This window comes from Cupressus sempervirens, chromosome 9 (genome assembly GCF_028749045.1).
Source record: "Cupressus sempervirens isolate cs-2001-9-10 chromosome 9, ASM2874904v1, whole genome shotgun sequence".
Classification (NCBI taxonomy): Eukaryota; Viridiplantae; Streptophyta; class Pinopsida; order Cupressales; family Cupressaceae; genus Cupressus; species Cupressus sempervirens.
The window spans coordinates 688658675-688685094 of NC_143126.1; positions in this window are offsets into that span (position 1 = coordinate 688658675).

Below are 26420 nucleotides of genomic sequence, written 5' to 3' on the forward strand. Positions count from 1 at the left end.
ATAATATGGGAGGGCATGGAGGATTCCTTAAAGGAAAATCTTATATGCATGCAAACACAAGGAGAGGGTAGACTGGGGTCCCTAAATCTCTTTTGAGATGGAACTAGTAGAGTATCATTCACTAGGAGTTGTGTGGAACTTTATGAGTCATTATCTTGATGTGAGGATGGCCCCTCAATATGCACAATTTATGGGAAATTGTCCTTTCATTAGATTGACATAAGTAGATGAAACCATGTTAGATTTCAATGATGAGGACTAGACATTATAAAGGTGATGGAGGGGAAGGGTATGTAGGAGACATGATGGGGATAGAAGTAGAGGTATCAAAGATGGAGGAAGAGGTGATGATGAGGTGTGGTAATAGGTCATAGAGTTTTGATCCTGACTAGTCAAGAGTTATATGAAGGATGAGATTAGATAGACCTCATGTATAGTCTCTAGGATAGAATATAAATATAAAGGGTTCCCCAACATAGGTTGTAAGTTAAGAGGTGGTTCTCTTTCAACCTAGGGTGTCCTTGTACTATAGTAGCCAATACAACAATAAAGACAAGTTCAAATTATAGTTCCTTATCAAAAGCAACAAGTACAAATCATAGCCTTATAGGTCATGGTCCAAAGACTATAGGGTGAGCTACTTAGACTTAGATTGGGAAGCTATAGGAAAAGGTTTCCACATTCACCACAAAGAATGATAATTTTGGTAAGATATATGGGAAAGTTGAGGATACGATTTGGACCTTAGAGTCAACAACCATGCAAGAAGTTACATGAGATACCATTAAGGATATTAGTTATCAAATAGGGCAAGTATATTATAATCAAAGAGTATATTTCTAAGGTGCATCCCTATTAGATTACTGAGGTGGGGGGAGGGTGAATTAGTAATGTTCAGTTATCCTATAGTCGCTTCAAATAATTTTAGTACCAAAAAATATCATAAACAACATAAAAAATCACTTAGTGTACTCATTCAACTTATCATTCAACTCTTTCAATTACATTATTCTAAATTTTTCATTCTTTGTTTATTTTTAATTGACTGACAATAATATAACTTAGTAGTTACCAACCACTAGCTTAGTTGTTACCAAGTTGCAGTAAAATGAAAATAACGTAAAAATTAACTTGCAACATAACAACATTCATAAATTTGATACAAATATTTTTAACATGGAAACCATGTAAAGGGAAAAACCACCTAGGACTAACAACCCAAAATTTTCACTCTTCTTAAGTGAGCTCGGCTAAGAGCCAACCTTGTTATAGGTTACATATGCATAGTTAACGTAACCTTGTTAGAGAATTTACACCAAAATATCATCTAGACCTTATCACTCCTTAATCATTTCTAAAGAGTGGTCTACTCTAAAGGACTTAAAAATATCACTAATTGATGTTACCATATAGGATTTCACATACTTGTTAGGTCCACTCAATCTACAAGATTTTCTGCTATAATAATTAGAAAGTAACAATATCAAATGATATGTTTAGGTGTAGCACTACCTTGTTTGTTTAGATCTCCTTTATCTATTCTCTTGACTGGTTGATTCACACTTACACTTTCACTAACTCTGCTTCTATCTGTCCTTTTCTCTGCTTGATTTAGCAAGCTCAACTATCTTCTTTCAGCTTTCAAAAACATTGCACAATCACCCCCTTAATAGTCAAAACCAATAGCCAAGAAATTTCTATAAGAAAATCTCCTTAAATAGTTGTCTCGATGTTTCCAAATTCTTGCATTTATTATTGCTTAATCAAAATTTTCAATCTCATATTTATACCACATACATTGAATCTATACACTCAACAAATAAAAATTTCATAGAACTTTGTGCCCATCCTTATTCTTCTTTAATCTCCATCATCAAATCTTTCTTCAATTTTCTCAGTGATTGATTTTGTTAAAAACCTTAACTTGTGCCTTTGACCATCTCAAACATTCCATATTTTCATCAAAAGTCAGCTTCAAATTCAATCTTTACTCTTTTATTCTTCCAGTTGTTACTTGATGAATATAGTACTTGGTCAACACTATAATTTCTTGGGCAACACTAAAATTCTTCTTCACTTTTCCAACTAATCAATGAACACTATAGTAACTCAATTACTACTGTTACTATCTTCCTTCTTTAACCTTGTTACTCAATTTAGCTTATGTAACTCAATACCTTACAATATTACATGATTGTTAATTAATAAAACCAACATTATATTATCATTGTCCAAGTCATTGAAGTGCCCATTAAATAGAATACATATCAACTCTGTCTTGAACATAATTTCTTCAAATCCTCTTCATAAATCAATGAAATGGAACTCTACTGAGTTAGCATAATGTCTAGCCAAGTAAGACTTGACATCAATAACAACATAACAAATGATATAAATCTCTTACAGCTATAAATCTCTTACATACATACATAGCATTACCAATTACATTATCAATTGGGGCTAACAACCCCAAGAGAGATGGGTACCCTCATACGCTCAAAGTTCTATAGATCCTAGCTATTGAGTGCATACAAAGAGGAGACGGGTGACTAGTCCACTACATCCCAAGGATCATGGGGTGATGGTGTAGGTGTATGTCCATCTAAAGGTGGTATTAGAGTTTGTTTGAGTGTGAAAGCTATATCCTCTGGTTAGGGTAGAGTATAGATCTATTTGATTTATGATGTTTGATATATCCACGTGTATTTTTAGGATGCTCAAAGATTCATGCCATTTTTTATGTACCTCTAATATATGCACTTGAAGCATATTTTATGTCCAAAAATTTTTATATATCTCCTATTTTAATATCATCATACTTGGGAATTGATCATTTTTTGAGTATATGATATGTAGTGGTTTATTAGATGCATGTATCCCATTTGTTTTATGATTTTGATTATGCATGATGGACTGATGCACATAATGTATGATGGATGCACATGCCTTTTTGAGTTTTTGAGAACTCTGTTGATTTCTGTGATGCATACTAATAATGATTTACGTTCTGTGTGTTTATGAAATCCTATTGGCGATGATGAAGTATGATGACTTATTATATGATGTATGCAAAATGAAATACAATGTTTTCATTTTCATGTATGTTTATGAGATGTCATGATATGTATTTGCATTGATTATGATTGTGATGCACATTTTTTCCTATAATGATGATATGAAAAATGATTATGGGATGCATTGATATGAAATAATAATGAATATATAATAGTGATGATAGTGAAATACAAATGAAATGATTAATTATATAAAATGATACTTAAATGTAATAGTAATGTGTATATTCTAAAATGAGTGTTAACAAATACTAAGATTATTCAAAAAACAAATAAGAAGAACAACTTATGCTAAGACCATAACAAAACTAAAAAAAATAAAATGCAATACCTTGAAACCCAAATAAGCTCCTTCACTGTGTAGATTTGGTCCAAGATGAGGAATGTGTCTTAATGATGTTCTCAATATTAAATAGAGTGGGGATATTTTGGCATTATGAGGGTATGTTTGATGATTCTAGCTCTCAAATGAGCATTATTGCTTTCGTTAAATTAATGGATGATGCATGAAAGGATGAGGTTTAATTTATAGGAAAAAGGAAGGTGGAATGGATGCTCAAGATACAAATGTGAGGAAGGCTCAAGATGCATTTGAGAGAGAGAATATGGATTGTTCTTTCTCAAATGGATCTCATTGTGACAAGTTTCACAAAGATAGAGGCTTAGGAGGATGGGTGAATGTCACCATTTTGGGGAGTGTGAAGGGGGACAAGGATGTAAGGGATGTGTATGTGCATTTAAGGTTGACATTTATACACTCGATTGGTGAATAGGAGGATTTGACATGAGATTGGATTTGGGTTGGGCTAGTATTTCTTAAATCTTCATGATTAAGGTTTTGCAAATGATTAGGGTAAGATTAGGTTTGGATTAGGAAGTGATTAGAGTGCAAGTGAGAGCTTATAGAGAATGGAAGTGGATCACTTAATTAATCAAAGTTAGTTACTGAATTAAGTCATGGGCTTAGTATGATTTCTGAATGGGTTGGGTTCAGTCTAAACCAAGGTTTAAGGGTTTGGTTAGGGGTTAGGATTGTGCTAATATTAGTAACTATGCACTGAAATTGATTAAATATAAATTATTTAATCAAAAAGAGAATTGGAGAATTAAGTTAAATATAAATAAGTATTAATGACTTAATAGAGGAAGGGTCATTTATATAATTATCAGACTATGGGTTGTCAATTAAATGGTTAATTAAATGTCTTAAATAACTAGGAGTATTACATAAACTAATCAAATAGTTAATAGTTCATCAATAATGTTCTATAAGAGAAGTATATAGGATTATTAGTTGTGTAATTAGAATTAGGTGTTCAATTTTTTCTCCTCTTCGACATAGTGCTAGGATAGTATTATTTCAAAGATATTTAAAATAATATATGACATGAAGAAATTATAAAGCAATAGAGTTTCCCTAGACTACAAAAGAGAGAGATTAGATAGATAGACTAGGTGATAACCACTCAAGATGGTGATGGGGGATAAAATGAGACTTGGTGGTGTTTCAAAAAGAGAAAATACCCAATCAAGAAAGGAAGATACATAAGGGCTAAAGGAAGTTAAAACTATGGTTGAGATGCAAAAATAACTAGGGTATGAAAAAAGGCATCACTCAGAGGTCATAACAGGGAAAAGGGGCTTTAGAGGGGTCTCATATAAGGGCCAAGAGGGAAATAAAGAGGCACATTTGTATACATTTAATATAGTAGAACATAGAAAAAATAATAAATAATGAGAGACATAACAATGAAACAAGGAGGACAATTGAGGCACAAGATGAATATGATGAGGAGTGTACAGAAACATCAAGCTCCAAATAGAGTGTACCTTGCCTTTTCATGTATGTATTTCCTTTAATTTCTAAATATATTTTAATTATTTTTAATCTTCCTAGGTTAAGATTGACATAAATGACCTTGGGATCGATGGGTTTGTGATCTTATGGATTTAGATTTGGGCATGTCAGTTAGGTTAGGGGTAAGGGGTTTTTGGCAAGAACACCAAATTTTGGATAGGCTTGGGATATCTCATGAGAATGAATTCTCATGAATAATATCTTATATAAATGCATTCTCTAAGAAAAATAGTTGCGGGGGGAGGAGGGGGTGGGGGTGGAAATTATGAATTTTCAAATTGGGCTATAGGGGATTGTGTAGTGGTGTCATCAAAATACATTCCCACCGCTAATAGGACTAGCTTTAGGCTAAGCAATCTTGTGCTATCAAAAATATGAGAAATAGGGATGATAAATAAATGTAGGCACTTGGGTTAAACTAGGGTTAAAGGGGACTAGGGGGAAATTAAAGGGGTTAAATCTAGGCTAGGGTAATGACTCAAATAGGATTGAAAAGGATTAGTTTGAATTTGATGTAGTGGTCCATAGATTGAATTACTTTGAGGAAGAGGCATGCAATAATTTTGCATGCAATTGATGAGTTCACACATGTCGATTGGGAATGGGTGGATGATATAAGACTCAGGTATTTGGCAAGGATGTTGCATAAGAGGACTTATATAAATATGGTGACAACCTTGTATGAGTGATGTCCCTTAAAGACTACTAGATTTGATTTTTCAATTGGGGAGATGATGGTAAAAATAGAGGATGTACACTAGATCTTTTGCTTATGCATTTGGGGGACAAAGGTGATCTTGAGATACTACCTAGTAGTAGGCAATGAAGGATTTAGTTGGTTCAGGTGTTGCACCGATTCTTTGACATGGATAACTGGCATTTTATTGTCACCTAGATGCAACACAAGTAGATATGTGAGTATAATTATTCATGTACGAATTAGTTTTAGGGTATATTACCCCTGACACAAGAGGGGCTAGCATGACCTTGGCATAGATCTGGGTGATCATGCACATTATGGATGCTAGATTACTAGCAACATGGGGTATTATTATGTTAAGAGCTTTATACTATGATCTCTATCAAATAGTCTATCAATTGAAGCACAATAGAGGAGTATTAGAATCATTCACTACTAAAGGTTTGGGCTTGGGAGTATATTATAGTGCTTAGACCTATAAGATGATATGAAAAACAAGTATATCATCTAGTGGTTTACAACTAGGGGAAGCCATTGACATATCACAATGTGGTTGATACTGATTACTCAAGGGAGAAAATACATGAGATTCAAGATGATGTCTCTTGGAGACCTTACCTAGCACTAGGGGCATGGGCTAAAGACAAGATGCATCTACCCTTCATGGTGAAACCAACTTATTTGATTGGCTACTAAGAGTATGTGGTTGAGAAGTATTGACTAGATAGGGTAGCAAGATATTTTTCTTTATGCAAGGAGTGTCTAATGATGAGATTTAGTGCCAAAGAGTGACTTGGGAGAGGCTGTCAAAGTTTGGACCACTTCTAGATTAACAAGGAATGATAGCTTCTTGTAGGGCCATATAGTTAGTACTCTAGGATTGGAATAGAGGATATGTGGATGCTGGCATTATTCAGGAATAATGTTCATGGTTTTGGAGGTCATGGGATGTTGGTAGATAAGGACTACCAATAGAATAAAAGAGGCCATGGGCTATAGTATCCATATAGAGAGGAGGTAAATGAAGAGATAGGGAAGGGAAGTAGGGAAATATTCAGTAATGATCCATTGACTCAAGGTGATGGAGGGAGTCATTCCTAGGAGGAAAACATCAAGGAGGAAGATATCATAAGAGGAGTCTATGAGGGGAGGAGAAGAGATGGATGTGAATATAGAGTGCATGGTGGAGGAGATGGGGGACAAGAACTATTTCTTCAATAGGTGCCAACATCACAATTATGGCCTAGAGAATCTTCATCTAGGGGTGGTGGGGATGGTTTGGCTATACATGGCATACCTTAACCAACACATGACATGATCAACTAGTTACTATAGGACATGTAGAGTGAACATGATACTATCTAAAAATAGAGGTAGTAGATAACCTAGGTGAGATTTCTAGAATTTGTATAGAGAGATTCTTTATACACAAATCTAGATTGAGAACTCTATAGGGGTTTGGTTTTGATTAATGAGAAGGATAGGTATATAAGGGAGATGGAAAACTTCCAAAAAGAATGATATAGGCTCTAAGGAGAGAAGGATCTTATTCTTAGGGACTTAGTGATAGCACAAGCTATGATTGTAGTTGGGTAGGTGGAAATAGGGAGGAGGATAGAGCTACTCTCTAGTGGTAGGAGGAGGATATTTGATGGTTGACCCAAGAAGTAGAAGATCTTAGGGAGAAGTTTGGGTAGTAATGGGCCATGTACCACTCATTAGTGTCTCATGATAGGATTATATTATTGGTAGGTGAGCCAATTAAGGGCCAAAATAATATGATCCAGCCAAAATCCATGATGGAGTACCCATGAAGTTGGGTTGTCTCATAGGATAATAAGGGAAAGCCCTTGACTACGACACTTAGAAAACTACTAGTAGCCAAATGAGGGTCTAGTTAAGATGGTAGAGATTGAGGGGTTAGGGATTGGTACCCTAGGGGGAAGACAAGAGGGGAGGTGATAGGGCTAACATTAACATCTATACAAGTAGGAGGATTAGAGATGACCTTGGTGATAAAGAGGATGTGAGTTGGTATGAGGATGTCTTGCATGACATCTTTGCAAGCACATGATTTGACCCAAGTTGCTCCAATTTAGGATCCCACCTATGACATGGTCATGTCTACCAATGAGGATTGAGCCAACTAACCTCCTACATTAGGACTAGATAGGCACTGATATGTTGTACCCATGATGTACCATTTATGATGGATATATTGATTTATGATTTATTTTGTGGGTACATGACTTAGACACATGTACTTAATTTTTTTATGGACATTATTTATTCTTTCATGGAAGATGGGGTGGATATTCTTTTTTTTCTTTTCAGGTATATATATAAAATGTGTATCATGGACCATGTGTCATATTTCATGTTTTGGATGGAGGCATCAATGTTTACATGTATGATGGACTAGCATGTGTACTGTAGGATGTGACAATGTCTTATATGATTTGAGATATGCTTCTAACATGTTCTTGTGGGATGTGATGCACTTGTACATGATGATGTTTTCTATGAGTTTATGTTAAGTGTTTAATTTATGTATGTAGATCTATATGATATTTTTATTATATTCAAATGACACTTATGTATAATATAGTCTAATTCTACTTGATGCACTTATGATGTGTAAAATTTCTATTTGATGCACATGTTATGCTCTGTGTGATGCAGTTATTTGATTTTGATGATGCAAAATATTATATGATGGATCTATTATGATTTATGACTATATGATGCAGTCATTATTGATGAGACAAATTAATGTCTCAAATTTGATATGGTTTTTATATAGTCTAAACTTACTCTTTGAGCCATTTCCAAAATACTTGTTTTAAATGTTTTATGTTGAATGCAACCAGAACCTATTAAACTTATGGATAGTGGATATGACATACCTTGCTTAGTACTATATATATATATATATATATAAAGTGTAGTATTTCATATAAATATTTTAAGCTATGTTTTAATATTTGGGTGAGTGTAGAAATGTTGTAGTATATGCTCGAATGATTCTAATTTGCAGGAAATGAGGAAGTGGCACAAAGAATGGAAAACATTGCATTAAAGAGGGAGTAATGAAGACTAGTCATAACATGATAAGCGTGGATCAGTTCTCGATGATAAGCCATTACTGCAAAAGGAGTTATTTCAGAAAGCTGAGTTGTTACATTATCTACGGACTGTTATTCTATTACTCAATCAATGTTCTAAAAGTCATCGTTGACATCCCGCCCTTTTTCTACTGATGATGTTTGCTCATGATTTTTCATGTTATGTTTTTGTAATAAGTTCCAATCCTTTATATATGGGAAGATAGAGTTAGTTTGAGGATTTAGAAGTTGTTTTCTCTATTCCTTACGAATTGTGCAGTCATGTAACAAAAGTAGAATTCTAATGAGAAAGTGATCTTGGATTACCTATTGTGTTCTTAGTTAGTTGAAGCTAACCAAGGGGGGCCATTTAGGAGGTGGAATAGATTTTGGTAGAATAGATTTGTTTCTTATAATTTCTTGTTTAAGATCAATTTACTGTATTATTCCTACAACATAGTTACTGTAAAAGTTCCTACAACACTTGTGGAAAACTGTCATGGTGGATATTTGAACTATTAACTAGCTTAGAATTTTCTTTTCTATAGTTTCTACAATTTTTTGTTGATAATCCAAGTATGCTTACTATTTTGTATCAGTAGTATAGCTATTAAGACTCTTAAAGGAACTTGGTGCACATAATGTACTGACCCATTTCAAGTCCTATGTCCCTGGGTTGACAATTCGAATGTATTTTCATAGTGGAATAGATAGTTCTCAAGATGGATAGAGTATCCTTGTTAGAGGAATAGTAGTGTGATTATCTTGATCTATTATGGAAACCTACATTTTTGGCATCATTTTCAGGGATGGTGTCAAACTAGGAACCTTCACGAGTCCTCTGTTTCTAGATTAGCCTGTTAGTTAGAAACCATAAGATTGAGTGCCTGATCCACAAGTCACCAATTCAATTACCTGCATCAAAGAGGAAGACCACAAGATGAATATGGAAGATTTCTTCCATGGAGCCTTTAATTTAAATGAAGAAATTGAAGAAGAAGCTGAGTTTCCTTTTTCAAATGCAAGCCCTATCTTTCCTACAGAATCATCCTCAAGGGCAGAACCTTTGGATACAAGTGGCCTTCAACCTTTTGCTAAAATTTTGGCCAATTTTTTTAATAGTACTACTACAAATCCACTAGTTATTAATAATCCAGTGCCCAATACCACTTTTCAATAGCAACCTCATAATCATATCTCCAGTAATGGCACAACCTACTTTTCCATTTCCTCTCCCAAGACTTGTAACCAATGCTAATCTCAGCAATATACCTCCTAATGCTCTTCCAAAGTTTTATGGCCTCACAACTAAAGATCTCGATACTTTCTTGTTTGAGTTTGACATACTCTATTGTAGCTTTCACTACAACACTGATGCCCATCAGCTCAAATTATTTCCAACAACACTAAAAGAGTCATCTTTACAATGGTTCATGGGTTTAGGAGCCAATGCATCTAGTACTTGGGATGAAATGAAACCTCTATTTCTAGACAAGTACAAAGAGTATTGGAAAGAAAATTATTCAAGAGGAGATAGTATTTTTAGAATATCACAAAAGATGAAAGAAACATTGGAAGACTATGTTTCATGTTTCTTGTATACACTGTAGAAGAACCCTCAACATGTGCTCTCTAAGGATTCACAAAAGCTAGTCTTTTTGAGAGGTGTTAATGATAGTTGTCTAGAAGCATTAGACTTGATGGCTAGAGGAGATGTGTATCAATCTTCTTGGGATGTCCTCAAGAAATTTTTTCTTAATTACTCAAGATCAACCATGGAGAAAGGAAAAGTACAATAGATATTTCAAGGAATCAGTCAAGGTATTTCAAAGCTCGAGATATCTAATCTGCTCTCATATTTCAAGCAAGAAATTATAAATGATGTTGCTACACATCTTGACACGATCACTACAAAGAAGAAACACACAAAAGATAAGGTACAACTAGTTGAGTACTACCCTCAATGTCAGAAGCAAAAGAAAGATTGCTAAAGCAAACTAGTCGCTAGTGTGGAAAACCGACATCTTCCAACTAAGTATATCAAAATTGATGGAGATGATGAGCAAGTATTCTTTTTTGCTCAATGCTGACCATGGGCCCAATGTCAAGGTGTGCCTTAGGACCCTCTACGAAATTCAAATCTATATGGTAATCAATGGCAAAACCATAATACCCAAGGCACTCCACAATATAGTCAACCTAATTGGAATAATGCTTGGAAAAATAATCCATAATAGCCCTAATGGCCTTAGAATAATCAATGGTAGAACCAACAGAACTAATGGAAACCACCCCAGGGGAATTGGCAATCTACAAATCAATGGAGAGGACCTCAATAGTGGCCTAACCAAAATACTGGCACTCCACAATTACCACCCCTAGTCCAACAACCTACATTAATGCCACCACCTATGAGTCCTGGACCTCAAAAGAAAATCCAATTACCTAAACAACCTCAGCCAAATGTAAATAACCAGCAGTGACAAAAACCCATGTACTCTGGTGATGCTCAGCAATATCCTGCTTATGTTTTGAATGTTGCAAATATACATTTGAGATCTGCTACAACCATACCAATGCCTAAATTTCCTCTTATAACTAAAATAGTAGATATTCCTATAGCATCAGAACCCCTAGTTTCTAAAGAGGTTGACCCAACTAATGTTACTATTTTAGCTTAAGCCTAGCTAGTGGTTGAACCTCCTTTTCTAGAGAAACTCATACAAAGTAAACCTATCTAAATAGAAGAATAGTCTTTTGATATTGTTGATCAGCTAAGGAACATACATGTCCAAATACTCCTATTTCAAGCTATTACAGATGTTCCCATCTATGGAAAAGCCATTAAAGAAGCCTACTTGAAGAAGCCTGGGAGGAAGAAAAAGGACCCAACTATAGTCCATGTTGTAGGACAATTGGCTGACATTATGTTAGGAAAATTAATCACTCCTAAATATTCTAATCTAGGTAGTCCAATTGTGAATGTGATTATAAATGGCCAATCTATTAAAAATGCTTTAATTGATCTTGGTCTCGCTATAAATGTCATGACCAAGGATAATATGAAGAAGTTGAAAGTAGAAGGATTAAGGGTTACTCCAATAATTCTGCAACTTGCAGATAGTTCTACTATCACTCCTGATGGGATGATAGAAAACATATTTGTAACCCTAGACTCTCTAGAGTACCTTGCAGATTTCATGCTTCTGTCTCCCAAAGTCAATTTATCTAGTTACCCTGTCATTCTAGGATGACCATGGTTATCTATAGCTGATGAAAATATAAGTTGTAGGTTAGGGAACATGACCATATCTAATGGTCAAGCAACAAAGAAATTTGATTTATATCCTCCAACACAACCACAACCAGATTTAAGCACATATGTTTAGCCAGATTTAGGGGATGAAGAAGAAGAGTTAAACTCTATAGCACAACTTATGATGTTACACAGATAATATTTTCTAAAGCTACAGGAAGAGGATTTAGTAATTCAGATTATCCTTAATAACACTTGTGTGGTAGAAAAAGATGTATCTGACAGTTTTGTGTTAGAGTTAACCACATATGAGGAATGTAATGAGAATTGTATTATGCTCAAAGAATCAGATGTTATTCATCAACTCTTACGATGTGAATTAGATACAAGTCTAATCTCTAAATCTTCTATAATTAAGTCTACCACTACGATTGAGCTATCAAAATGTCATAATCTTTACATCAATACCAAATTATCTTCCACACAGATGAAATAGTTAATAGAGCTGCTTCAAAAACATGAAAAGACTTTTGTATGGGACTATGGGGATATGAAAAGATTGAGTCCTATATTATGTACCCATAGAATATACATCAATGAATGGTGTTTGTTGCTCTGTCAACCCCAGAGAAGGATTAATCCAACCCTTAGAAAAATAGTTAAAACTGAATTTCAAAAATTGCTTGATGTCGATTTTATTTATTCTATATCTAATAGTCGATGGGTATCAACCCTAGTCATAGTGCCTAAAAAGGGAGGTAAATGGAAAATTTGTGTAGATTATAGAGAATTGAATAAAGTAACCAAAAAGGATCACTTTCCTTTACCATTCATAGATCAAGTTCTAGACACTCTAGCTGGAAAGAAGTATTTCTCTTTTCTAGATGGGTACAGTGGTTATAATCTAATAAGTATTTCTCCTGAGGACCAAGAAAAAACCACATTTACATGCCCATGGGGTACTTTTGCATATTTTTTTTTTCCATTTGGCCTGTGTAATGCTCTTGCAACATTCCAACGAGCTATCATTAGATTTTTGCTAATATATCACATGATTGTATGGGAATATATATGGATGATTTCACAAAATTTGGAGTCACCTTTGAAGAAGCCATGATGAATCTTGAAAAGGTTCTTATCCAATGTAAAGAACATAATCTAGCCCTTAATAGTGAAAAATATCCCATGCTCATGCAGGAAGGAGTGGTACTTGGTCATTTCATATCAACTATAGAATACAAGTGGAACCAGCTAAGATAGAGGTAATTCTAACACTACCCATACCTAAAAAACAAAAATATGTAAGATATTTTTTAGGTCATGCTAGATATTACAGATGTTTCATAAAAGATTTTAGTAAAATAGCTAGTCCTTTGTACACATTATTGACTAAGGAAGCTGAATTTATTTGGACACCCGAATGCAATGAAGCTTTCTCGCAGCTTAAGAAACTTCTCACCATGACACCAATTTTACAAGGACCAGATTGGTCAATTCCATTTCATATCCATACTAATGCATCAGACTATGTTGTAGGAGCTATACTAGGACAAAAGCCTGTTAATCTTGAGAATGGCATCTACTATATTAGTAAAAGCCTTCATGGACCCTAGCTGAATTACACAATAACAAAAAAAGAACTTTTAGTCATAGTCTATGCATTGAAAAAATTCATACACTATGTGACTAGATATCATATTTTTGTTCATATTGATCACTCAACTATAAGGTATTTAATGAACAAACCAACTATCACTGGCAGATTGTCAAGATGGCTCTTGTTGTTACAAAATTTGATATTACTATTATTGATAAGCCAGGAAAATCCAACATAGCTACAAATTATTTGTCTACATTAACCATTGCTAATGAAGATCCAACTCTAATTAAAGATACCTTTCCAGATGAACACTTGTTCCATATAGCAACTCATACACCATGGTATGCAAATATTGCAAATTATGTTGCCACAAATAGACTACCCCCACACTTCTTATAAAGAAAAGAGAAAGTTAGTAGAGAAAAGTTTTCAATACTCTTGGATAGCTAGCAATCTCTTCTATGTAGGGCCATACCAAGTCATGTGGAGGTGTGTCAGGGAAGATGAGACATATGATATACTACATGCTTGTCGTCATGAACCATACAGAGGCCATTCTTCAGGAAAAAGAACAATATTGAAGATACTTACAATAGGATACTATTAGCCAACCATACATAAGGATGCAATGACATATACAACTAATTGTGACAAATGCCAAAAGATGGGCCAACCAACTAAAATTGATGAGATGTCACTCACTCCATAGGTTGTCATCACACCTTTTAACAAATAGGGCATGGACTTCATAGGTCCAATTGAACCACCATCAAGTGGAAAATCCTACATCTTAGTATGCATGGATTATGTAACTAAATGGGTGGAAGCTAGAGCAATGAAAAATTTCAAAAATGACAAAGTAGCTAAGTTTTTGTATGAAGAAATATTTACCTGTTATGGATTACCAAGAGAAATTGTCACAAATCAAGGACCTCAGTTTACATCAAATTTGATCACTGAGGTTATGGAGGAGTACAACATAGGACACCATAAATCCAATCCTTATCACCCTCAAGAAAATGGGCAAGCAAAGGTTACCAATAGAGAACTTGGAGCCATTCTAACCAAAATAGTACACATACATAAACAAGATTGGAAAAGTAGATTAACTAAAGCAATTTTGGCATACTAGACCACATGGAAGACAACAACTAGATTTACTCCATTTGAGCTTGTCTATGGTAAAGCAACAATGTTACCCATTGAATTTGAAGACAAGACATTGCACACTGCTTTAGAATTCAACATCAATCTTCCTACAACACAACAAGAGAGACTCCTGCACTTAAATTCACTGGATGAAATACAAAAAAGATCTCTAGAAAGAACATACATTATTCAACACCAATGAAATTAGTGGTAATGATGCACATATGAGGAATAAAATATTTCAAGTAGAAGATTGGCTGCTCTTGTATAATTCTCATTTCAAAGAGAATCTAGGGAAATTGTAGACTCGATGGTTAGGGCATTATGGAATTTAGCATGTATTTGATAATGGCATAGTGCAACTCACAACCATTGATCCTATTCAATTTAAGTTACTTTTGAATGACCATAGGCTGAATCTCTATCATAAGCCATAGACTAAAGCGCATTTATTGCAACAATTTCAACCAACCAGTGCACCACCTCTTATGAACACAGTTCCTACAGCAGATGGAGATCTTCTTTTTGTAGCTATGCAATAATAGAATTCTAGGAACCTTCATAATAAAACCTCATTTAAATATGAAGCTCCATTCTTCCATTCAATTTTCTCTTTCTTCATAATCAACCCATCTCATTTCTCTACCATCCACCCATATTCCACCTTCCACATCACCCATACTCTATTTCTTTTTGTTCTCAATAAACAAAACTGTTAGCACTTTCTACAATCATCAGCCTTTGCCACCTCATCAATGTACATGTGAATGTACAATCACAAATTTGTAGGTACAAAAATTTATTTTCCTCTTTATTCATTTTTAAAATATAGGTTTTGATATTTATATCTAATACTAGATTATATATTTCATTTAAGACTTAAGCCAGTTTCTCCTTCCCATACCAAAATTTTTAAACTGAGGACACTTGTCAAAATTTTAGTTGGGGGCCAAGAAAGTGTAGTAGTTTCCAAATGTCATCTCCATATTATCCTAGTCATGTCTACATCAAAGAATGTACTTTGGCGATAGTCTAATAGTTTTCATTTCATTAATTTTTAAAATCTTTCTGTATCTGTTGTACCTTTTATTGTAATTTTTGGGAAAAGATCTCTTGTACTTGGCATGATTGAAAAGACTAAGAGCTATTATGGGAACATTTTTAGGTAAAGCCTCAATGTACTCCTTCATTAATGCATCACTATTCTACATGCCAAAAATAAAGGGGTATTAATTATGAGAAGTGGTAACAACATACGACATTTTTAAAAATAAGTTTTGAAGCTTAGAGCAAAAGAAATTTGCAAAGGTAAGAGAAAAAAGAATTTTTTGTAGTAGCAAGAGTGGAAGCTATAAATTTTGAAGATGGGAGGACAACAAAAGAGGTATGAGCCAGTTGTTCATAATCTACTCACAGATATTGAAGTAGTGTGACGATTCTATGCTTGTGGATGGCTCGGTTATTTATTAAAATTAACAAAATTTAATGAGGAAGTGGCAATGGAGTTCATGACAACATTTGATGAAGGAGAAGCCTTAGTTTTTGGATTAAGAGTGGTTGCTACCAAGGAAAGAATAGTAGAGGTCACCAAGTTATCAACAATTGGGGAACATTATCCAAATGAGCATGATGCTAGATCTACAAGGGCACAGTTCACTCAACAAGGTGACCCTCAATTGGACATCACAAAACAAGGATGTAAGAGACTTTCTCTTTCACCTCCATATCTAGAGCTAGCAACCCACATTATTAGATATTTAACCTATGAAGGTAGGTTTTCAAACTTACATGCTCATCATTTTAAATTGCTTAGTTGCATAAGGCATAACATGCAAGTTAATGTTTCCAACTTTCTTTACAACATGTTATGTATCAGTACTGAGGAAACCCAAAAAGGAAAGCCAAATTTTGTTTCCCATCATGTCCTCATTAAGCTTCTAGTTGAATGACCTCTTAGGGATTCTTCCCCTATTTCATGGGTAGAATTTGTTGGAACCAAAACCTTACAACTGCAAGTTAACCCTATTCCTCAAAACTTAGAAAATGAGGAAGAAAACATAGAACCAATTCAAAATCCAATTGAGAAGGAAAAAGAACCCTCTCCTGATAAGTTTTCTAAGCCTAATTTAGAGGATGATATGTTGAGCTCATCTAGGGGTAAAGGCAAGAGTAAAGCTAGTCCTAACCTTGAAAAGGAAGTGAAAAACCCATTTGTTAAGGTAACAAAAAGAAAGAGGTCTATTCCTGTAGTAATTGATCCTGTAGGATCTACTCTAGCCACACCTAAACCTAAATAGATCCGTAAAGTGGCTAAAGCTGAAGAAGGTCCTGTACATAGAAGCCCTCGCATGTGAGGTCGAGTATCTCCAGCTTCTATTGAAAAGCCAAATGCCCTAGTTTCAAAATCTCAAACAAAGTTAGTAGTTGAAAATGTTCTGGATAATTCTTCTGTGCAAGTAGAGCCCCAAAACATAGAAACACATGAAGATGAGTTTGTCAAGGAGACACTGCAAGAGAATCTAGAAATGTGCAATCTAATTCCTATTGCTGTTCCAAAAGAAGCACCCAATAATGAGCAACCTGTCATGCCATTAGTTTATGAATATTCCAATGTCTCCCTTATACCTTATAAATCTTCTTGGTACACCCAGTATTTACAACAAGTTGCTAGAGTACAAAAGATGAAATCTAAAATCCAAGAATGTTTGTCATCAACAATTCAGTCAATAGTGTTTGGTCTATACAATCATTTTATTTTTTAGAAAATCTTGTGGAAGCAAGAGAGAGACCAGATACAAAAGACAATATTTGATAGAGACGAAGAAATTGAATCATTAAAGGAGCAACTAGAAAAGTAGAAGCAATAAATGAATAAGGCTTTGAAGTTAATTGATCAACTTATAGGTGTAGACACCTAAATTTGATTACATTGCTTTGGTAATCCTATTTAGTTATGTCTAAAGGCATCATTAATTAAATTCCTATTTAATTAATCATTTGCCATCCCCTAGTTGATTAATTTAATTAATCATCTATAGTCCTAATTGATAAATCAAATAACCTATTATTTATCAATTAAATCCTATTCTTCTATCTAATTCCAAAATCCCCATTTATTAAATAAACCTATTTGATAAATGAAACCCTCAAATCTAATAACCCTTAACTTATTCCTAAACCCTCTTTTTAGCCTAATCCACCCCATCCAACCATACTAACTAAGCTTAGTCACTAACTCACCCACCCTCATGAATGCCATCCACTTGCAAATCTCTAACATCCCTAATCTAATCCTAAACCCAAGCCTAATCCACCCCCTAATGTTTTCATATTCCCTAAACAAGCTTAAGACTTTCTTAAGCCAAAGAAAGTCAACAATCTCAACTCCCCTCAAAATATCCCAACCAGCCAACAATGAATGCTCTTACAAAAGCCATAAAGACTCTTACAAGCTCTTACAAGCCATAATGAAGGGTCTTTATGAAGATATTATCCTTTGAGCCTCCTTTATTGAATCATCCTTCCCCTTTCCTCCATCTACTCACCTTGTGACATGTGTCACTCCCTGATTGATGCTAAACAAGCACAATCCATGTGCTCCCTTTTGAGTGCATCCTATCCCTCCTTAAGCTTTCATCTTTCATTCCATCTTAGCCCTCCATCCCTCAAGCCCTTAGCCTCTAAATTGAATCCCCTCCGAAGCGATTTAATCACAATCCATCAAGTAAAGTTATAATGCCATTTTGAAGCCAAATCCATACTTTTGCATGCATCTACACCAAAAATCCCAAAAATCTCCATTGAAGCTAGTTTGAAGCTTGAGCATACATCCCAAATCCTATCAAATAAGACTCATCCCTAAATCAAGTGACCATCCTCATTGGGAGAGCCATTCCATGGCTCATATTCTTATTTGAGGGTTTCACTTTGTCTCTCATATATGTTATGTCTTATATGCTAGTTAATGCTTTTGTTTTTGAATAGATTAGTATTACTTGCTAACATATTTCTCGTATACAATAGGTTGTAGACCATCCCCAAGGGTGTATGCTATGTGTTTAAAAGAACAATTTTTGTTGTTCTAGTTGATGATGACAATAAGAAATATTGTTTGTGAGTTTAAGAATGCTTGAGATTTTTTAATGCATACCAAAATTTGCCCTCATGGAAAAAGAACTTGTTGTGTAAGCTCTATTTACATAATTTTATAATTCCACAAGAAACAAAGTGGAATCCCTTGCTCTAGATAAGGGATGTTCATTTAAGAGCTCTAATGTCATGGATACACAATGAAACCAATTATGATAGAAAATTGGATACTTATAGAGACCTCAAAAAATCTAAGCCATTACCACTCTAGGCTAAATCCCATAAGCCTAATGACCTCCTAAGGGACTGGTTCAAATTAACTTGTGGAAGGCCAAAATTGAAAATTAGAGAGAAAGTGTTTGAAGAAAGGGAAAATGTTTACAAAGAGTATCAGACATTTCCTAATTTTACACAATAGAGAGAAATTGTAGGGCTTAGAAATAGGTGGAGTCAATTTCCAGAATCTTTTAGGAAGGCTAAACCACACAACCCTATTAATTTTGAGGTAGTAGTGAATAGAGTGCCTAAATACATGCAATTGAGAAGGAAAATAAGGAAAGAGTTATGGATGCCACTAACCTTCCAACCTCCTACCCTTCTCTGGCCCCTATATGAAAGTAATGCTACTAGGTTGGATCCATTAGTTGAAGAACACTTGGGTGAGCATTGGAGATGATCAAGAGGATACTTTTACACCTTCAGAAGTGGGAAACAAAGAAAGACAATAGTGGGAGATTTTAGAACAATGGTAAAGAAGTACAATGCTTGAGGAAAAGCATTGGCATAGTGGGGGGCAGATAATGAGACAAATTAATGTCTCAATTTTGATATAGTTTTTATATAGTCTAAACTTACTCTTTGAGCCATTTCCAAAATACTTGTTTTAAATGTTTTATGTTGAATGCAGCCAGAACCTATCAAACCTATGGATAGTTGATATGACATACTTTTCTTAATATTATATATAAAGTGCAGTATTTCATATAAATGTTTTAAGCTATGTTTTAATATTTGGATAAGAGTAGAAATGTTGTTGTATATGTTCAAATGTTTCTAATTTGTAGGAAACGAGGAAGTGGTGCAAAGAGTGGAAAACACTGCATTAAAGAGGGAGTAATGAAGACCAATCATAGTATGAGAAGCGTGGATCAGTTCCAGGTGATAAGTTGCGATTGAGAAAGGAGTTATTTCAAAAAGTTGACTTGTTACATTATCTGTAGATCATTATTCTATTACTTAATCAATGTTCTAAAAATCATGGTTGACATCCCGCCCTTTTTCTACTAATGATGTTTTCTCATGAGTTTTTATGTTATGTTTTTGTCATAAGTTCCAATCCTTTATATATGGGAAGATAGAGTTAGTTTGAGGATTCAAAAAAAAAATTCTCTGTTCCTTACGAATTGTTCAGTCATGTAACAAAAGAAAAATTCTAATGAGAACTAATTTTGGATTATTTTTTGTGTTCTTAGTTATTTGAAGCTGACCAAGGGGTCCCACTTGCAAGGTGGAATAGATTTAGGTAGAATAGATTTGTTTCTTTTAATTTCCTATTTTAGATAGATTTACTATATTAGTCCTACAACATAATTAATGTGGAAGTTCCTACAACACTTTTGGAAAACTGTCATGGTCGATATTTGAACTATTAACTAGTTTAGAATTTCCTTTTCTATAGTTTCTACAGTTTTCTATTGATAATCCATGTATGCTTACTATTCTGTATCAGTAGTATACATTCCTTTCATGCATTTTACTTTCCTGCAACATAAGTGTTAAGGCTCTTAAAGGAACTTGGTGCAGATACTATGCTGACCCATTTCAAGTCCTACGTCCCTAGGTTGACAATTCAAATGCATTTTCATAGTGGAATAGATAGTTCTCAAGATGGATAGAGTATCCTTGTTAGAGGAATAGTAGTGTGATTATCTTGATCTATTATGGAAACCTACAATTATGGTGTGTGATTTTTGCTATATATTTACCATGATGATTTACTTTATATGATTATGCATTTTGAGTGTTGTGAATTTTTTTAATTATGTTTAAATTGAACTCTACATGCAACTAAAAAGAATGCATAAGGAAAATGAACCTAAAAGGAACATCACCTAATAAGATGAATGTAATGTACTAAGATGACTAAATGATACATAATTATGATGCAATTTGAATGATATACTAATAATGTAATTAAAATGAATCTTAACTAAATGATTTTAAGTAACACACTTAGTGAAATTAAATATGCAACCTGATTCAATTCTAAAATGAATTTATTTAAAGGATGATGAATAAAATGGATTAAATATGCAATTAATGTAAACTTAATCAATAAATGCAACCTATATGCTATGAAATATAAACTAACACATAAATGTGAACTAATTACAGTAAGATGATTTGTGATCTAAAATATAGGTTAAAATGAATGAAATTTGAAATGAAAATAATTTAAAATACAATCTAAAATAAATGTACTCTACAATGCAATTTACTGTAAGGATGCAAATGAATATGCAAATTTTCACATATCATTGACCAACTATGCTCTCACAATAAGGGGACACCTAGGAGGGGAGGGGGGATCATTTGTAAAATCTTATCAATGAAGATTAAGAAAACATGGTTTGTGATGGATCATGGGAGATTGCAATATTTTCCTCTTGGATTACAAGATTTACCTCTTGGGTTGAACATTTCAGTTTTGGATATTGTTCTTGGACATTATTTAGAATTTTAATTTTTGATAGCTAGGCTATTGGATTCACATTGATTTGATTTGACAAGATCATATGTTTTCAAATTTGATGGGATTCAATGGTGTAGGGTTCTTTTAAATCTTGAGCATGGGGTAATATGAGATGGAGCACCACTATGTAGTTGAGAAATTAGTTTGATATAGCAACATCATAAACCTTCCAAGATTACCAAGAACATCAAAGCCTTGTCACTAACATTGCATGGGACTCACTCATAATAGACATGTAAGGATAGGTCCATCATCATACATGCATCCACAAGGATACAAGGTGGGTTTTATGCTAGGGAACCAGCAAACAAGTGATATTTGACAAGTACACCATGTAACCATGAATGATGACATGTTTGGATGCAAGGGGCATATCTAACTAACTCATAGATAGAAAATAAGAAAATGATCAAGACCTTGCTCTAGGTTTTCCCCATTCATAGTGTACCAGGATATAAAGGATCATGAAGACATTGAGGATGAAGACATTGAGGATGAATAAAATCAAATAACTCATAAAATATAATCAAGAACCAAAATTGAAATCCAAGATCAAAACAAGATTCCACAAAAACAACTTTTTCCAAAGAGATTAATAGGACTAGATATTGAATGGATTAGGTCAAACATGAGGAAGGATACATCCTATAAGAACCTATTGGTAGGATTATGAAATATAATTATTAGGAAAAAAGAGGATCTATAACAACTATGGTGACAAAGGATGTAACTTAAGGACTTTGTAAAATACATAGCTGGAAGAATCAATGACCTTGATCTAACACAAAGAGATGGAATACATACAATGGGAGCACACTAATAATTAATGTAAAAGATTTTTACAGCTAATGGATGAAGTATTTGAAAAGATGACTATATAGAATCTTATTATGAGGGATAGAGGAAACAATATGTTTGACTCAAAATGTTAGGAATTATGATCGTTATGATACAAATATTGATGTCTCTCCAAGATCAAGGATTAGGATAGTGACAACTTCTCCTCTCATTCACATGTGATGGTGGAATACCCAAGGTATATGGGTTTTTGGGTCAATGGAAGTTGTGGGGATATATGATGAGATTTTGATAGATATTAAAATGTCATTGTATGCATGATACTGGTTTCCAGGTTTTCACCAAGGTACCTATCCAAGGTGTTTGAATTTCCAAGTTTTCACTAGTGGATGCTTGTATCTCTTTACTATTATTTCCCCCCTATCACTAAGGCACCTAAATTGTCATTTTTCAATGATAATAATTTTTTCATGATTTTTAATACTTTTTATGATTTATAAATGTGGCACACAATATAACTTAAGCATATAACTTCTTGAGATGAATGATATGTGTGGGATCATTTAGAGGCTCATCTTTTATTTTTTATAATTGATATTCCCCTAAGCCAAAATATATAGTGACAACATAAAGGCCTAACTAGATAAGCTCAAACTTTCCTTACTTTTCACTATCAGTTTGTACCTTCATGTTCTCTTTTAGATCATGTCCCCTACTGATAGCTAACATGGGTAATCCATTTGTTAAATCTCCTCTTGAACCTATTATGGTATACTACTAGGTCATCATATGTTTGTTTCATTTTTTCATCTAGGAGGTATAACTAGGTAAGTCATCCTGCATGGTGATACTCTTCAATGGTTACATTTTTTAGTGATATACACAAAAATGTACAATATACTAGGGAGTATGGGGTAGTGCCTATAAGATTTTGGTGATAGTAGAAGTATGCCTAGAGGGTTAGATTGATTTGGAGATGCATGTCACTATGAGAATTAATAATAACTTTCTTGATGATTTTGAGGATAGTTTTATTAATTTCCTCATCTTATTTATTACCTTGAGGAAAGTATGGAATAGAGAAGTGGGGTTGGACATGAAGATGATCAAATATATATATATATATATATATATATATATATATATATATATATATATATATATATATATATATATATATATATATATATATCATTTGTTTGTTTTCAAAGAAGGGTTCTATGATCTTTAAAGATGGTGGAGGGGGTTCTAAAGAAACAAATAATATGGCACAAGAGAAACTTTGAATTCTTTACTCTAGTAGTAAAGGAGAGTGGGAATTGCCTCAACCCACTAGGTGAAGTATTCTATAGAGGTATTATATACTTATTTATGTGTAAAAAAAGTGGGTGATATAACTAATGAGGTGAAAATTTAAGAATGAAAAAGGCCATGGTGGCACAATGGGATGTAGATTGTTAGCAACACATATTAGATTGGTGTGTTGTTGATAGGTTAAGCACAATTTGATGAAATCATAAGAATCATGTTATATTATAGGAAAATAATATCTCACTCTTAACGGCTTCTTGACTAGGACCATTCCACTCATGTGGGTACCAAAAATCCCAACATGAACCTCTTGTAGAGACAAAGTAGCCTCACTTGAATCTAAATACCTAGAGAGGATAACATATCAACCTCAACAACATAACGTATTACTTGCTAGAGTGTAGTGGGAAGATCTGTGAATAAGGGTTTGGCATTAGGTGTTTGTGAGGTGGCTGATATGATATTATTATTTAGATAAGCATGAATCTCATAGTACTATGGGGTTTGGGGACCAACTAGGACACATACAATTTAAGGTTCATTTTTGTCCTAAGTGAGCACATGTAGTTGCATGACTAAGAATTCATATTGTCTTGCATCTCAAGGGATTTTGTGGAGAGATTTTATGGTATCCATAGCATCTTCAACCATGTTTTATAAGTAGGTAACTTGTGTGATTTGAATTCTTAGAAAGTGTTCCTTCATCTTTTCAACCATTTCCTTGTAGAGTAGCAACTTATCATCCTTTCTTTGATACTCATCCAGGGAGTTCTTGCTTATGACTTGGGAGTGATTGAACACTTGTAACTTTTTGATGTTCCATTTTATTATTATCCTTGGTCCTTAAATAAGAGCTTCATATGCTGCTAAGTTATTTGTAGATCGAAAGACTAACTTGATTGATTTAGGGATATAATCACCTTGAGTTGCGACAAATAGAATCCCTGCTCTTGGTCTATATGATATGTATGATATCAAAGTATAAGTTCTAAGAGATTTTTTTTTCTACCATACATAGGTTTTCATATGGAAAATCCATGAAAAAATGATACAAATCAAGTAAGGGTGTCTTTGTTAGCTGAACCAAAATTACCTTCCCCTTAATGGCCTTCCTATCAATGTGTTGCCTGTCAAACTCACTCAGCAACATAACCCATTTATCCATGTGAATTATGAGAGCTATGTGAGAGAGCATGTTGGATGTACTTTTGATATGATCTTTACCATATGATTGAGTATGTAGTGCCAAATTTTTTGAGTGGAAAAAATTAGTCCCACACATGTTTTTTTATGGGTATAAAATTTAGCTCATATCTAACAAGATTCCAACTGATGTAATAAATTCATCTTTCCTTTATATTGTTGTCTAGTTGGGAAAGAAGTACCCCTAATAGAGTAGTTGTTAAAATGTATAGGATGATAGGATTCCCTAGCATTTGGTGATACTACGATCGATGGATTTTCAAAGTATTCCTTGATCTTTAAAAAATGTATTAACAGATTAGATCCCACTTTAAGTATTGGTATTTTTGAAGTAGGCTTTTGAATGACTAATATTTATTTGTAAGCTATGATATGAATCTTCTAAGTGGTTTTATCTCTCCCTTGAGAATATGTAACTATTTGAGCATTCTATGAGGATACATTTCTATGATAGCTTTCATTTTTGGGGGGTTAATCTCAATACCTCTCCATAACACAATGAAACCTAGGAACTTATCTAAAGAGACTCAAAAAATGCATTTTTTGCGATTTATCTTTGTAATTCCATGTCTTGGGAATCCTTTGAAACAAGGATAAAATATAAGGTAAAGTATTTTTCTTTTTGTTAAATAAAACATAAATACATGCATAAAAAAGTCATGAAGATCACAAGGGAAGACTTAACTAACTAACCAAAGATCCCTAATAATTACATTACTAAATAATGCATACTTTTCCATCTAGGTGATTAATCATGCAAGTTCATTTTATTATCCATATTAATGTTACATGTGAAATTCATATTCGTGACCAAAAACAAATTCCTACATCGTTAATCATGAAAGTTCATTTACTAGTATAAAACATTAAAAGGATGAGAGCACTTATCATCCAAAACCAAAATAACTAGTATGAAAATTATTTTAGTTAAGGAGATGTAACTCCCAAAAGGGTATTTGAAACAACAAGTCACAACCTTTGAAAAAGTCTAGAAATACTCACTATTTGAGGTATAATGTGTTAGAATGATTTAGACTAACTAAGAGGGGGGGTGGGGTGCGGGTAAATGAGTTATCCTCATGTCTAGATGTACCAATTAAACTTTTAATAGTCTCAAAAAATTTAATCGATCTCATAAAACAACTCAATCTATATAGCATATCATCAACAATTTAACATTCTTTAACTCTATGTTCTATCTATGTGTGTTAACTAATAGAAAAATAAACAACTATAAAAATAACATGCATAAAGTAACATCCACACATGTAAATAATACTTTGACACCAAGATTTAATGTGGAAACACAATTTGGGAGAAACCACCAAGCAACATGCTACCAATTTTTCACTCTTTTGAAGTGAGCTCGGTTAAGAGCCAACCTTATTAAAGGTTATACAACACACTATTAAATGTGACCTTGTTAAAGGATTTAATCACCTTGTTAGGAGTGGCCTTGTTAGAGGACTTTAGATTATTCCATTAGAATGTCACCTTGATTGAAGGATTTACAAAATGACCAATAT